Below are 15,122 nucleotides of genomic sequence, written 5' to 3'. Positions count from 1 at the left end.
AATTAGTACGGTGTTTTAAGTTACTTTTGGAACTTTCTGTTTATTTGCCTTTTAATTATATAGATAGCTGACCACTGTATTTCTTACTCAAGATTTGGCTGGGGGGGGGGTGATTACACCTTACCCGTAAATGAAGCCTCCCATCTGGCTATACCTTCCCCACTTGCCCTGCCTAGACCACGCCGTGGAGGGTGGTGTGGCTCTTATCACCATATCACGCCTTGGTCTGTCCCCCTACTCCTCCAGCACTTTCTCCTTTTTGAGCATCTCGCCTTATTCCACTCCCCTTGCCTCCCATTTAAAATTCTCGTTCTCTACCACCCACCTATGTACCATAAAAATGTTATTACTGGGATATCTTCACTGCTTTTCTCCCTCAGCCGCTTCACCAAGCGACTTCTCATCCTCGGTGATTTCAACCTCCATCTCAATACATCATGCGCTCTCTCTCCTTGCAGTTCACTAGCCGCCTATCCTTCCTTTAATCTCTCCCCCCTCCGTGTGAACTCCCAAACCCATTTCACAGCCACCCCCTTGGCCTTGCCTACCCCAATTATGTCAATCGCAGATAAGGCCATCTCTGATCACTTCCTCGTATCGCTCGCCACCCACACCTTTCCCTCTTTTCCCCCCCCCCCCAAAACCCGGTACGGCCCTCATCTTTGCTCCCTTAAGTCCAAGGGACGCTGACTTCAACAGTTCTGGCGGACAACTAGTTTAGCCATTCCCTGCCAGATCTGGTTGGACAACATAAAGCATTATTGGGTCCTACTCTCTTCTGCCAAAATTGTTCACTATTCCAGAATCATTCTGGAATGCAAAGGTAAACTCCGGCTTCTATTCTCCACTGCTAACTGTCTTAAACCCTTCTTCCCCTGTCTCCTCCACCCTTGCCTCTGACAACAAGTGTGAGGAGCTCGTAGACTTCTTTTGTCTCTAAGATTGAGACCATCCATTTAGCTGCCTCTGCCACTTCCTTCCCCTAGCCCACTGGGCCAAGCTTCCTCTAAAGATCTCCCTGCCCTAGCCCTAAACTTGCATCTTTCTCCAGTTTCTCTCCAATCTCCCCTCATGGCCTCTCTGTGCTCATCTTGTCCATGAGACCCACTTCCTGCTCCCTCAACCCTATTCCCACCAAACTGCTGACCACTCAGCTTTCTTTTCTGGCTCCTGTGTTAGCTGACATGGTTAACAATTCTCTCTCTTGGGTACTGTCCCCCTCTCCCTCAAATCTGCCATATCCCTCTTCCAAAAAAAAAAAAACAACCCTTGACCCCTCTGTCCTTGCAATCTGCCACTCCATCTCCAACCTCCCTTTCCTCTCAAGTCCTTGACTGTGTTGTTGCCTCCCAATACCGTGCACATCTTTCCCACAACTCCATGTTTGAATCCCTCCAATCGAGTTTCTGCCCCTACCACAGTACTGAAATGGCACTCATAAGTCACAAAAGGCATTCTTTGTGACTGTGACAAAGATAAACTATCCCTCCTCATCCTGCTTGACTTATCTGCAGCCTTTGACATGGTTAACCACTCCATCCTTCTCCAACGCCTCTCCACTGTCGTCCAGCTGGGTGGGACTGCACTCGCCTGGTTCCATTCTTATCTATCTGATCATAGCCAGAGAATCACCTGCAATGTCTTCTCTTCCCGCTCCCACATTGTCAGCTCTGGTGTCCCCCCAAGGATCTATTCTTGGCCCCCTCCTATTTCTCATCTACATGCTACCCCTTGGCGACATCATCCGAAAACACAGCATCAGTTTCCACATGTACACTGATGACACCCAGCTCTACCTCACTACCACTTCTCTCGACCCCTCCACGATCTCTAAATTGTCAGACTGCTTGTCCGGCATCCAGTTCTGAATATTGGGAAGACCGAAGCCATTTTTTCCCATCCCCGCCACAAACTCTGTTCCCTAGCTGCTGACTCTGTACCTCTCCCTAACATCTGTCTGAGGCTGAACCACACTGTTCACAACTTTGGTGTCATATTTGACCCTGAAATGAGCTTCCGACCTCATATCTGCGACATAACAAAGACCGCCTATTTCCACCTCCGTAACGTCGCCTGTCTCCGCCCTTGCCTCAGCTCATCCGCTGCTGAAACCCTCATCCATGCCTTTGTTACCTCTAGACTTGACTATTCCAACGCGCTCCTGGCTGGCCTCCCACGTTCTACCTTACGTAAACTTGAGGTCATCCAAAACTTGGCTGCTCGTGTCCTAACTCGAACCAAGTCCCGTTCAATCACCCTTGTGCTCGCTGACCGACATTGGCTCCTGGTTAAGCAATGCCTCGATTTCAAAATTTTCATATCCCTCCATGGCCTCGCCCTGTCCCTGTAATCTCCTCCAGCCCCACAACCCCCCAAAGATATCGGCGCTCCTCTAATTCTGCCCTCTTGAGCATCCCTGATTTATAATTGCTCCACCATTGGTGGTCGTGTCTTCTGTTGCCTAGGCCCTAAGCTCTGCAATTCCCTGCCTAAACCTCTCCGCCTCTCTTTCCTCCTTTAAGACGCTCCTTAAATCCTACCTCTTTGACCAAGCTTTTGGTCACCTGCCCTAATTTCTCCTTATGTGGCTCAGTGTCAAAAACTTTTTTCGTCTTATAATACTCCTGTGAAGCGCCTTGGGACATTTTACTACGTTAAAGGTGCTATATAAATACTTGTTTTTGTTGAGATTGTAAGCGGGGCTCAAGCTGTGGGTGGCAACATCATGTGAGGATGGATGACGAACAGATCTATCGTTAGCTGATTCTGTTTAAAACCGCTTTATAGTTATTATATATATATTTTAAATCAATCTGTGGACAGGTCTGTAAAACTGATCTGTATTGTGAGCTACAGCTCGGAGGTGTGTCTGACTCGTTGCTTTATTCAAGTGTGCACACTTTCGGGAGAAAATTTGATTGATTTGTTCCATTGCAGCTTCTCCAAATACAGTAAGTCTTAATTTAAACCAAACTGTTTGAAGTTTGCTTGCTGTCATAATAAAACTGTTAAAGTGGCACTTAAAATGTTAGAAAACTTTTTTTTATTCTTGTGTGCCAACAGACGTCGTTTGATTTAAGGGCAGCTGTACACAAAGTGCCCAGCAAGTAAAGGCAGTCCGAATGTAGCCAAGTAATCCCAGCAGCCAAAGTAACTAAACAATTGGTTAAAAGTAAATGATGATACAAGAGGCCAATTAAGCATCCTTGGTACTTTTGGGTGAATGCGGTTGAGCCATCAGTAAATGGAAATCCCCTTTGATATCTCCTGTTGTCAGTGTTCCTGGAATGATTTGTTGCTAAGACAACAATAGTCTTTTAACATGCAAACCTTTCCCAAAACAACCTGTTTTTTGCTATTGAGCAGTGCTTCCAGTCCAATTAGGTTTGCCAACACTCCAGGATTGTCCTCGAGTCTCCAGGAATTGAAGACTAATCTGCTGGACACTGCTGCGCACAACCAGGGAGAAAAATCATAGGGGCATTAAAAGAATTGTTTAATTTTTGTTTTCTTTGAATATTTTTGTTTATTAGTTATTAAAATATTGGAGATGTGGGGGTGATGAAGACTGTTTGACTGATGGACAAAATTCATCCAAACGGGTAACCGTGTGTTCACTTTAAAATTGGCGTGGGAAGTGTGTGCACCGTGAGGGTGGGCGTGTTGGGTGGTCAATGGTTGGGGGGGGGGGGGGCGGCCAATGGTTGGGGGGGTGGGGGCAGGAGTTAAGCTTCTGTTTTTGTGCACTATTTGTAGTTCTAATGTTCAGCCATGTGTGATTTGACTATGGTTACTGACGATGTGGATTAAGGATGGAGACCTCTTCCCATCAGTTTGTTCCATTAGGTTCAGTCTCTGGGCTCCTGTCACATTTCATCCATTTTAACAAAAAGTGTCCCGTCCTCTCCTCCTTTTTACTCCCTCTTTTTCCTTTGCTGTATGATTCTCCCTTGTGTTATAATATAGTTGGTTGCTAGGCGGGTGTATGAAGGCACCTTCTGGCCATTTAAAAAAACAAAAAATCCTTGTTGGGATGTGGACTTTGCTGGCAAGGCTGGCATTTATTGCCTGTCCCTAGTTGCCCTGAGAAGGTGATGGTGAAGTTCCTTCTTGAACTGTTGCAGTAGCAGTTTGATACAACTGAGTGACTTGCTAGGCCCACTTCAGAGAGCAGTTAAGAGTCAACCATGTTGGTGTGGGACTGGAGTCAAAGGACAGCAGGTTTCTGACAATCCAACAGCTTCATGGTCACTTTTATTGATATTTATTTCCAGATTTTTTTTATTTTTTTTAATGAATTAAATTTCTCCAACTGTCATGGTGGGATTTAAATTCTTGTCTGGTTATTCGTCCAGGCCTCTGGATTACTAGACCAGTAACGTAACCACTTGGTCAGTAAGTGTATACCACTATTCATCTACATTTAGATAAGTACTGAGCATGCTTACAAATTATAAACTGGCTCTCTTATTGTAGGCTAAGTACTGTATATTACCCATGAGTAGCCTGTAGATAGTGTGTATATTGATTTCATTTCAAGTGTGTCTGATTCTTGTATTGAAGGGTTGCTTCTCACTCTTATTTTGGCCAGTCTCATTATTCCCTTGGTTGTGTCTTCCTCAGTATGAGGGTTCCAATGCTGGAGGGCACAAATGTAAATAGTTTCCAGATGTAGTGCTGAATATGTCTTTAGTACTTGACTTGGAATATTGAAAAGTGAAGGCCTCATTTTTTTACAATGACTTCCTAACCGAATTACTGCCTGGTATATGAAATACAAAGAAATACTTGGAGTTTTTTTTTCATTAGTTATACAGATTCTGGGGTAATATAATAGTGTTTAACATTATGGAAAGAAGGGACAGGGTAGATAGAAGCAGATTGTTTCCAGTAGTTGTGGGGTGAAGAACGAGGGGCCATAGATACAAGATTAAATTGGAGAGATTTAGAACAGAGGGCAGAAGAAACTTCTTCACCCATAGTTGTGAGGCTGTTGGTGGTTAAGGCAGAAATGAGGTCAATATTCAAGATTAGATTGGATCGGTGGATGAAGGGATATGGGAGCAGGGAAGGTAAATGTGATTGGAACTATTTGCTCGCGTGGAAGGAAAATGCCGACACGGACTGGTTGGGCCAAATGGCCTGATTCTCGTCGTAACTTCTATGTATCTGCAGCATGTTTCAAACTGTAAATTAATAAATGGCTAGATAACCTACTGATACAGTTGGTGAATGGGAAATGTTAGCCTAGGTGCCAGAGGAACTCCCACCTCTTTGGGTCTCTTGGTTTCACTGAGCAGGCAGATGGGGCCTCAGCTTAATGTCTCATCCAAAAAACGGCCACTTCAGAGGGCAGTTAAGAGTCAAATACGTTGGTGTGGGACTGGAGTCACAAAGGCCAGACTGAGTAAAGATGGCAGGTTTTCCTGAAGGACGTTTGTTTTTACCACAATCCAATAGCGCTTCGGTCACTTTTACTGATGCCAGCTTTTTATTTTTATTTGAAGTGAATTGTTTGGATTTGAACTCTAGAATATTAATCCAGGCTTCTGATTTACTAGTCCAGTAACATAACCACTGCACTACTATACCCTCTTCTTGAATGGACAATTGTTTTGGTTGACATAGGAGATAAGGAGGACATTACTGTCAAATGGTGACTTAAGACCATGCACCTGTCTCCTTCACATTTGGCCCCTTTTCTGAAAACAAGATCTCTTGGGGGAAGAACAAAGAGTTTGCAGTTGGACCTCACTATCATAGAGGTAGGAAGTTGGAGGCTCGATGACCTTGGAGGCACCCTTGTGGCAAGACCACAAACGTAAGGGGCATCTTGTGTTTCTAAAGGGACTAGATAATGTAGATCATGACAAGTTATTTCACCTGATCCAAAACAATAGAACCAGAGAACACAGCCTGCACTTGAAGGGAAGTAAAATCCAAACTAATCTGGGAAACCATTTTCAGTGAGCGAATGATCAACCTATGGAACAGACTCCTTAGGGAGACTGTGAAAGCAGTTGGTATTGATTCATTCAATTGCAAATTGAATTCATTTTAAAATAATATATTGGGGTATAGTACATGAGTAATTTGAGACATATGTGGTAAGTGTTCCATGCTTGGGAAGAACAGGTGACTGTGGACGTAAGGTTCCCAAAGCTCTCCGCCATTGGGGATTTCCTCGCCTCGTGTCTGAGTCTGTTGTAGACTCATTGACCGAGACTGATTACTATGATTAGTCAACAACTTCATCGTTGTATCATGTGACTACCAGGATGGTGGTAGGTGAACTAGATGGACCTTGGTTTGTTTTGTGTAGCAATTCCTGTAATTGTGAGCATCCTTACTTGCTGTATTTAAATGAAATAAACAGTGAAGCTTGATAACGGGAGGGTGGGGGAAACTGGTTCTTTTTGAAGTGAACCATGTGTGGTTTTTCTCCACTGAAGTGTGCGGGTGTCCTGTTGTGACTGGTGAGCGAAAGTGCAGGCAAAGAAATGAAGAACATGACCGGACAGGAGCTACAATGTCCTGCTGACTCAGTGTTCTGGTATGACTGCAGATGTCTAATGCCTTGCGTGCATTGCGGCTAGACCAAAGCCTTCAGCTGGATGACACCCACCTTCTTTGTAACAAGTTGTGAAACTGATTGGATCACTGCCTCTGTCTTGGCATCCCACAGGGTGGTGCGTCGAGTCAGCCACAAATGTGAAATGTGTGTTTTCCCTGCGGGATGCTGAGCTTGCTAATGTTCAGTTCTGTGGTTACTACTTTCAGAGGCAGAATGAGCACTTGCTGTTGGGTGTCTGCCTGCTTAGAACCCCTTCTTGCATTTGATGCCTTACTGCACGTTTCTCCCCTCTCGGGTACTCTGCACTCCCAAGTCCCTACCCCAACCCTTCAGCACTCCTTGACCTTTCTACTCTCCTGCTGTCATCCCAGGCTTGACTCCCTCTTGGATAAGCCTACAGCTTCCCTCTGCCTCTCTTGGAATGCCCTGAAGGGCCCATCCAGGCACTCATGGTTGCCTCCTTACGAGCAGCAACCTGTAAGATTCGCAATTTTCAGCAAAAATCACGCAAGAAAACTGGATAAAATAAGACTGTTTATTGACCAAAGTAAGCTTGCACAGAAAAACCTTTGATAAAAGGGCATACAAAATGGCCGCCAGGCCCCGTGATCAGTTTCTGAACCATTTTATTTCTGTTACTGCAAGCCAGACAGGCTTGTGGATTGAAGACAGTGAGCCCGCGAAAGCCAGTATCTGGGAACCGAAACTCAGAGGAACAGCATACATATTCAATGGATTACAAGTACAGGATGGGGCCCATCAAGATATGGGCGGACAATGCAAAATCACTCATACCCATTTATTGTACAAAGGAAAAACCGTTTAGCAGCCATCAAGGAAAATCTCCGGACCGATCAATATGCGAACCGAGCCGCGGTGACAATGCAAAAGACATTAAAAGACATTATCGGCCAGGAAGGCCAGTTTAAGTTATCACCGGCTCCGTTACAAGACAAAGCGCCCCTGCAGAGATTTCTGCCCGCCAAAATTAATACAAAGACAGGACTATGATTTGGCGGGAGATAAGACTGTCCCAAAAGAGTATAACTATGGATTGAAAGTCCATCTAAGTTACTTCGGACTTCGGGTTACTTGAGCAACTTCGCTTGACTGAACGACGGCTGCTTCTTCAACTTCTTCGGACGGGGTCAGGATCGGCGCCTCTTCCACTTCGGCAGATGCAGAATCGATGAAAACGTTTTCGTCTTTTTAAAGACGGACGGTTTCGGTAAAAGGACAACGTGGTCGGGGTTCAGCCAAACAAGGCTCGGCCACGACGAGAAGACGACGAGGGTGGCCCGGGTGCTGGGGTCGGGAGATCATCGACGACCCAGGCCGACGGAGAAGAAACCCGCTGGAGAACCGACCAGGCCGGAGACAAAAAGGACAGTCCGGGCCTGACACTCCCGTGTCTCCACATCCCATTGGGTTGTTGTTCTACTCCATGAACAAAAATCCACAACAGGCTTAGTGGATCTCAACCTTGACGAGCGCTCATCGAGGCTGTGTCTACCCCATCGCCTCGAGAGAGAGAGAGAGAGAGAGAGAGAATATCGACTGCGCCAGAAGTTTCCAAATCCACGTGACGACGGAAAGCGGTGCCAAAAGGGCTGCGAACCCCCCCCCCCCCTTTCTCACGATTTCGAGAGTGGTGAGCATGATCCCAGGTTCCCCAGGTCGAAACTTAGTTTAGGTATAGGGGAGGGAGTTAGGGAAATCGTAATGTGTTTCCCCTTTTACGATGTGCCGTGTGTTCCCCATTTCCATAGAGTCAAGTTCATAAATTTGTGCATGATTGTGGTTACTTTAATCTGTGCCTATGACATGTATTTTGTAATGCTTCAAACTGTTTAAAAATAAAAGCATCCATTTCGTGCTATTCAGCCTGGTCTATTGAGTCCTTTTCTCTGCACTACTGTTCTCTGCATCTAAGTCCAAGGTCTAGAACCGTAGGGGGAGTAGGTCGAACCACTCAAGGGTAATTCTTGCACGAAGCCTGGCAGGAGGCCAGAACGGGCAAGAGAGCAGGAAAAAAAACCCTACAGAAATGGCGACCGCAGCAGGACCTTGGCAGCAGGAAAGTAGTGTGTTAGATCAAGATCTGAATAAACGAAATGTGATGGATGAAAGAATAGCAGATTATGTTTTCGGAAAAGTCAACCTCACAAAACAATGGATATCTGATCTATTAAGGGATAGGCGCCCGCTAGACGCAGCCATCAGGTGGACAGTGGGTAGAGAGCATAAGAAATCTGTAGAAAAGGCGGTCTGGCTGATGTGCTACAAGAAGCAAGTCCAGCTTTTGGACCAGGTAGTTGCAGCACAGACAGTCCAGATCAACGGCTTGCTTAAAGACATAGAGGAAAAGGTTGCGGGAGGTCAAAAACTGATTGAATCGCTTGACGCGCTGAATCAGGAACGCCGCTCCGTAATTCGCTGCCACGAAACCCGGGTAGAATATTTAAAATGTCAGGTCGTTGAGGCCAAGGCCAGTGAAGGTAGAATGAGAGAGAGGTGTTGCCGTCTAGCCAAACAAGTAGATGCCCAAGAGGAAAAGCTCCTGGGAGCCAGGGCAGCATACAAGATGGCCATGGAGGATAGATCTGAGAACACCGACCACAGCACTTGCCGCCGGGAGCTAGAGGACCTGAGAAAGGCCCTAGCGAAGGCAAACGGGTTGGTGTGTCTCATAAATCCACCAGCGAGTCAGCTGTTGCTAGCCAAGGAATCCAAAAGACCGATTCCACAAGAGGCAGTTGGGGTACCAACCCCCGAACCCTCTGCGCCTCCTGCCTATGAGGAGTCTTGGACTCCGGGACAGGAGACGGAGGCGGTAGAGAAAGAGAGCCCTGAGGTAGAGCAACCGAGCCCTGAGGTAGAGCAACCCCAGACAGTAGAGTCGGGGCCAGCGCCGTTGTGTCCAACGAGGCACCGGAAGCTCGGTCCAAATGAAGAAAATGGCAATGACGGACCCCTTGAGAGTCAGATCATAATGCCTCATAGCGCACGACAGCTAAGAGAGATGATAAGTCACATCCCAAAACTCTCCGAGTCAGGAGATCCCTCCGTGCATTTCAGGGACGTGGAGCAGACCGCAGCAGTCAATGACTGCGACGGGGTTGAACAGTCTAAAATGCTGCTGTTCTCCCTGGACAGTTCGCTCCTCCAGTGTCTCCCTGATGAGAGCAAGAGAGGGCACAGGGACTATGAGTTGCTACGGGATGAGATTCTGGAGATCATGGGAGAGGGGGACGGAACTCCGTTCCTCCGTTTAGAAAAGACAGTGCAGCTAGAGGGAGAACCCCCACGGGTTTTCGCCGACAGGTTGTGGCCAGTGTATCGGCGCAGCTGCCCGGGCGGGCCGGCCCGGGCCGGGCTGGATGGCGAACAAAGGGCTCACTGGCTTCGGTGCCTGGTAGCAGGTTGCCTGCCAGTAGTGAAGGAACAGGCCAAAGCATAGTTTGACACCACCAACGCCCGCTCCACGGAGGATCTAGTGCTAGATCAGCTCACGATCAGTTATAGGAATAACAAGGGCAAGAAAACGCCTGTTGTAAAAGGAAAGGTGCATGAGGTGAGGCCCGCAGCCTCTGCTAAAAGGGAATGGCGTCAGGAGGGAAATCGCCCTCCTCAAGCCAATAGCAGTTGTTACGGGTGTGGGAAGGAGGGTCATTGGCGCAAGGACTGTAGGAATCCTTGGAAGGATAAGAGGGAGAGAACGTTCGCCGCAGCCCAAGATCAAGCCCAAGCCCGAGTCGCCAACGGCCCGAGAGTTTACCCAACACCAGCACAACCACAAGTGCAGGCCGCTGCCCCAACACCAGTCCAGAACCCAACCATAGCCTCTGCCCCGACTAAAGGGGGTGGTGCGGTTGTGGACCCCGCTGCGATCGAGTCAGTCTTGGAGACTATGCGGTCTCTGATGACCTGGCAGGGGAGGGTAGCGGTTGCTAACAGCCCTATCGCCCCCGAGACCCCAGCCAAAACACCTAAATGACTGACGCCCGCGCAGCCCATCTACTTGTGTCCGCTCCGCTATGACGCTTGGAGAAGACCTGTGGTGGAGATGGAGGTGGAGAAACAAAGGGGTAGCTACCTGTTGGATACGGGGGCTTCGTGTACCGTGATCCACACGGACAAACCTTTTGCCTCACCTCTGTCCGCCCAGGCTCCATATTTAGTAGCGGGTTTCACAGGTAAAGAACAGGCTGGCGCGTACTCCCTCCCGCTCTCCATTCAGTTGGGAGCACTCCACACCACATGGACGTGCATCCTATTGAAGTGGAATGAGGGGGGGGGGGGGGAAAGGCATCCTCGGGGCTGATTTCTTGGTGGAACATGGGATTCTCGTGGACCTGAGAAATCACTGTCTCTGGGGAGCCGAGGGCGGTTTAGGTAAGGTAGTCGTAATCCCGGGGAAGGAAGAAAAGGGGACCCTGTGCACTATGAAGCCGTCAGGAGGTTACGATCTCGAGCTCATGATAACAAACGTCCCAACGGACTTGCAGGCGTGTGTCAGAAAATCTGACCGCGTTCACCACCCACAAGCACGACTGCGGGAGAGTCACTGGGTTCGAAGTCAGCGTAGACGGGGACCCCATGATCCGACCACAAAAGCAGTATAATTTCCCCAAGGAGGCAGAACCCGACATGGAGACAGCAATATCTTCATTGGTACAGCAGGGCGTGTTGAGGACGATAGCCACCCACGTAAACTCCCCATTATGGCCGGTAAAGAAACCGGACAATTCGTGGAGAGCCACGGTGGACTACAGAGTCCTCAATAGTAATATCCCGGCCTGCGCGCCCACGGTAGCAGCAGTTGCAGACTTAATAGGGAGTATTCCAGCATCGGCGACCACATTCACAGTGGACATCTCGAACGGTTTTTGGTCCATTCCGCTGCGGCGGGAGGACCAGTACAAGTTTGCCTTCACATTCAAAGGGCAACAGTACACTTGGAACTGCTTACCACAGGGTTTTCACAACAGCCCCAGCATTTTCCATCAGTGCATGGCGGGGAGTTTGAAAGAGTTCAGCCAGCCCAACCAGAGAGTGCAGTATGTGGACGACTTACTCCTGTTCACAGATACAAGGGAGCAGCACGGCCCACTGTTAGCCGAATTGTTGGAACTGTTAGAAAGGAAGGGTTTCAAAGTAAACCCAAAGAAAGCCCAGATCGGCCAGCAGGAAGTCAAATTCCTGGGTCTGGCCATCCGCGAGGGATGTCATAGGCACAGATTAAAGTAACCACAATTATGCACAAATTTATGAACTTGACTCTATGGAAATGGGGAACACACGGCACATCGTAAAAGGGGAAACACATTACGATTTCCCTAACTCCCTCCCCTATACCTAAACTAAGTTTCGACCTGGGGAACCTGGGATCATGCTCACCACTCTCGAAATCGTGAGAAAGGGGGGGGGGTTTGCAGCCCTTTTGGCACCGCTTTCCGTCGTCACGTGGATTTGGAAACTTCTGGCGCAGTCGATATTCTCTCTCTCTCTCTCTCTCTCGAGGCGATGGGGTAGACACAGCCTCGATGAGCGCTCGTCAAGGTTGAGATCCACTAAGCCTGTTGTGGATTTTTGTTCATGGAGTAGAACAACAACCCAATGGGATGTGGAGACACGGGAGTGTCAGGCCCGGACTGTCCTTTTTGTCTCCGGCCTGGTCGGTTCTCCAGCGGGTTTCTTCTCCGTCGGCCTGGGTCGTCGATGATCTCCCGACCCCAGCACCCGGGCCACCCTCGTCGTCTTCTCGTCGTGGCCGAGCCTTGTTTGGCTGAACCCCGACCACGTTGTCCTTTTACCGAAACCGTCCGTCTTTAAAAAGACGAAAACGTTTTCATCGATTCTGCATCTGCCGAAGTGGAAGAGGCGCCGATCCTGACCCCGTCCGAAGAAGTTGAAGAAGCAGCCGTCGTTCAGTCAAGCGAAGTTGCTCAAGTAACCCGAAGTCCGAAGTAACTTAGATGGACTTTCAATCCATAGTTATACTCTTTTGGGACAGTCTTATCTCCCGCCAAATCATAGTCCTGTCTTTGTATTAATTTTGGCGGGCAGAAATCTCTGCAGGGGCGCTTTGTCTTGTAACGGAGCCGGTGATAACTTAAACTGGCCTTCCTGGCCGATAATGTCTTTTAATGTCTTTTGCATTGTCACCGCGGCTCGGTTCGCATATTGATCGGTCCGGAGATTTTCCTTGATGGCTGCTAAACGGTTTTTCCTTTGTACAATAAATGGGTATGAGTGATTTTGCATTGTCCGCCCATATCTTGATGGGCCCCATCCTGTACTTGTAATCCATTGAATATGTATGCTGTTCCTCTGAGTTTCGGTTCCCAGATACTGGCTTTCGCGGGCTCACTGTCTTCAATCCACAAGCCTGTCTGGCTTGCAGTAACAGAAATAAAATGGTTCAGAAACTGATCACGGGGCCTGGCGGCCATTTTGTATGCCCTTTTATCAAAGGTTTTTCTGTGCAAGCTTACTTTGGTCAATAAACAGTCTTATTTTATCCAGTTTTCTTGCGTGATTTTTGCTGAAAATTGCGAATCTTACAAACCCCAACTGCCCCATCCTACCCTCTTGCTGACCTTCCCACCCAGCACACCTGCTGGGGACTAATCTTTCCTACCTCCCTCCCATCCTGCTGATCGACTGGAAGTAGCCACAGGATCAGCTATCACTGCCCCTCTCTGCATCTCCCTCCAGAATATGCGTTCACTTGTAAACAAGGCCCTCACCATCCATGAGCTTATTGTGGATGATTGCATCAACATCATGGCCTTGATGGAAACCTGGCTGAGGTGTGATGACACTTCCCCCTAAATGAAGCCTCCCCACCTGCCTATACCTCCCACCACTTGCCCTGCTCACACTGTTGCAAGGGCGGTGTGGCTCTATCACCAAATCACACCTTGGTCTGATCCCCTACTCCCCTGACGCCTTCTCCTCCTTGGAACATCTTGCCTTGTTCCACCACTCCCCTCATTTTAAATTCTCATTCTCTACTGCCAACTCAAGTACCATAATTTTCTCACCGAGATATCTTCACTGCTTTCCTCCCTCAGGCTCTGCACCGAGCGACTTCTCATCCTCAGTGATTTCAACCTCCATCTCAATTCATCATGCACTCTCATTCCTCTGAGTTCACTGCCCTCCTATCCTCCCTTAATCGCTCCCTCCATATAAACTCCCCTGCACACATTCATGGCCACCCCCTTGACCTTGCCATCTCACATGGCCTCGCTAAATCCTTCATGTTAATCACAGATAAGGCCATTTCTGATCACGTCCTTGTATTGCTCTCCACCCACATCCCCTTCCCCCCCCCCCCTCCCAACCCTACTTCCTTCTGATTCCATCCCTGGAAAATAACTTCCAATTCACTTACAGCACTTTCAAATACCCAACTGTCTAGCCTTTGGCCCTCCTTTCACCACAACATTTCTGCAGCTACCAATCTGCTCAATCACACCTTCTCCTCCACCTTTGATACCCTGGTCCCTATTAAAACCATTACTCTCTCATCCTGGCCGTTCCCACTAGTACGGCCCTCTTCTCTGCTTCTTTTAGGTCAAGGGACGCAGACTTGAACAGATATGGCAGACAACTGGTTTAGCCATTCTGGCTGGACCACATAAAGCACTACTGGGTCCTGCGCTCGTCTGCAAAACTGCTCACTATTCCGGAGTCATCTTGGATGCAAAGATAACCTCCGATTTCTTTTCTCTCCTGCAAACAGTCTTCTTGAACCTCTCTCCCGTCTCCTCCACCCTCGCCTCCAACAAGAAGTGTGAGGAGCTCATGACTTCTTTGTCACTAGGATTGAGGCCATCTGTTCAGTTGCCTCTGCCGCTTCCCTCCCTTCCCCTAGCCCACCGGACCAAATTTCCCTGTAGGTTTTCCCCTGCCCTAGGTCTGAACTTGCAACTTTCACTAGTTTCTCTCCGATCTCTCCATATGCCTTCTCCGTGCTCATCTTGTTCATTCCGGCTCCCTCGACCCTATTCCCACTAAGCTGCTGACCACCCAACTTCCCTTCCCGGCTCCCATGTTAGCTGATATTGTTAACGGTGTTCTCTCCTCAGGTAGTGTGCCTCCTGCTTCAGATCTGCTGTCATCACTGCTCTCTTCAACAAACCAACCCTTGATCCCTCCATCCTTGCAAACTACTGCCCCATCTCCAACTTCCCTTTCCTCTCAAGTCCTTGAACATGTTGCCTCCAAAATCTGTACCCATCTTTCCCAGAATTCCATGTTTGAATCCCTCCAATTGGGTTTCCTCCCCTGCCACAGTACCAAAACGGCTCTTATCAAAGTCACAAATGACATCCTATGTGACTGTGACAAAGGTAATCTATCCCTCCTCACCCTTCTCTACCTGTCTGCAGCTTTTGATACTGTTGACCACACCATCCTCCTCCAATGCCTCTCCACTGTCATCCTGCTGGGTGGAACTGACCTTGCCTGGTTCCATTCTTATCTATCTAATCATAGCCAGAGAATCACCTGCAATGGCTTCTCTTCCTGCTCCTGC

At 48.3% G+C, this 15,122-nt stretch overlaps 1 protein-coding gene across 3 annotated transcripts in view; it reads left to right on the top strand.

Annotated features, from left to right (window-relative positions):
* The window catches only part of LOC147121518 (pleckstrin homology domain-containing family G member 1-like), a 276,360-nt gene that overhangs the window by 79,718 nt on the left and 181,520 nt on the right, over positions 1–15,122 (top strand). The gene's annotated exons all lie outside the window — the stretch shown is intronic.

The sequence above is a fragment of the Somniosus microcephalus genome, chromosome 3, assembly GCF_052327205.1.
Source record: "Somniosus microcephalus isolate GS21.2 chromosome 3, FLI_Smic_1.0, whole genome shotgun sequence".
Taxonomy (NCBI): domain Eukaryota; kingdom Metazoa; phylum Chordata; class Chondrichthyes; order Squaliformes; family Somniosidae; genus Somniosus; species Somniosus microcephalus.
Note: the sequence above shows the minus strand (reverse complement) of the source record. Positions and strands in the feature narration are given on the sequence as shown.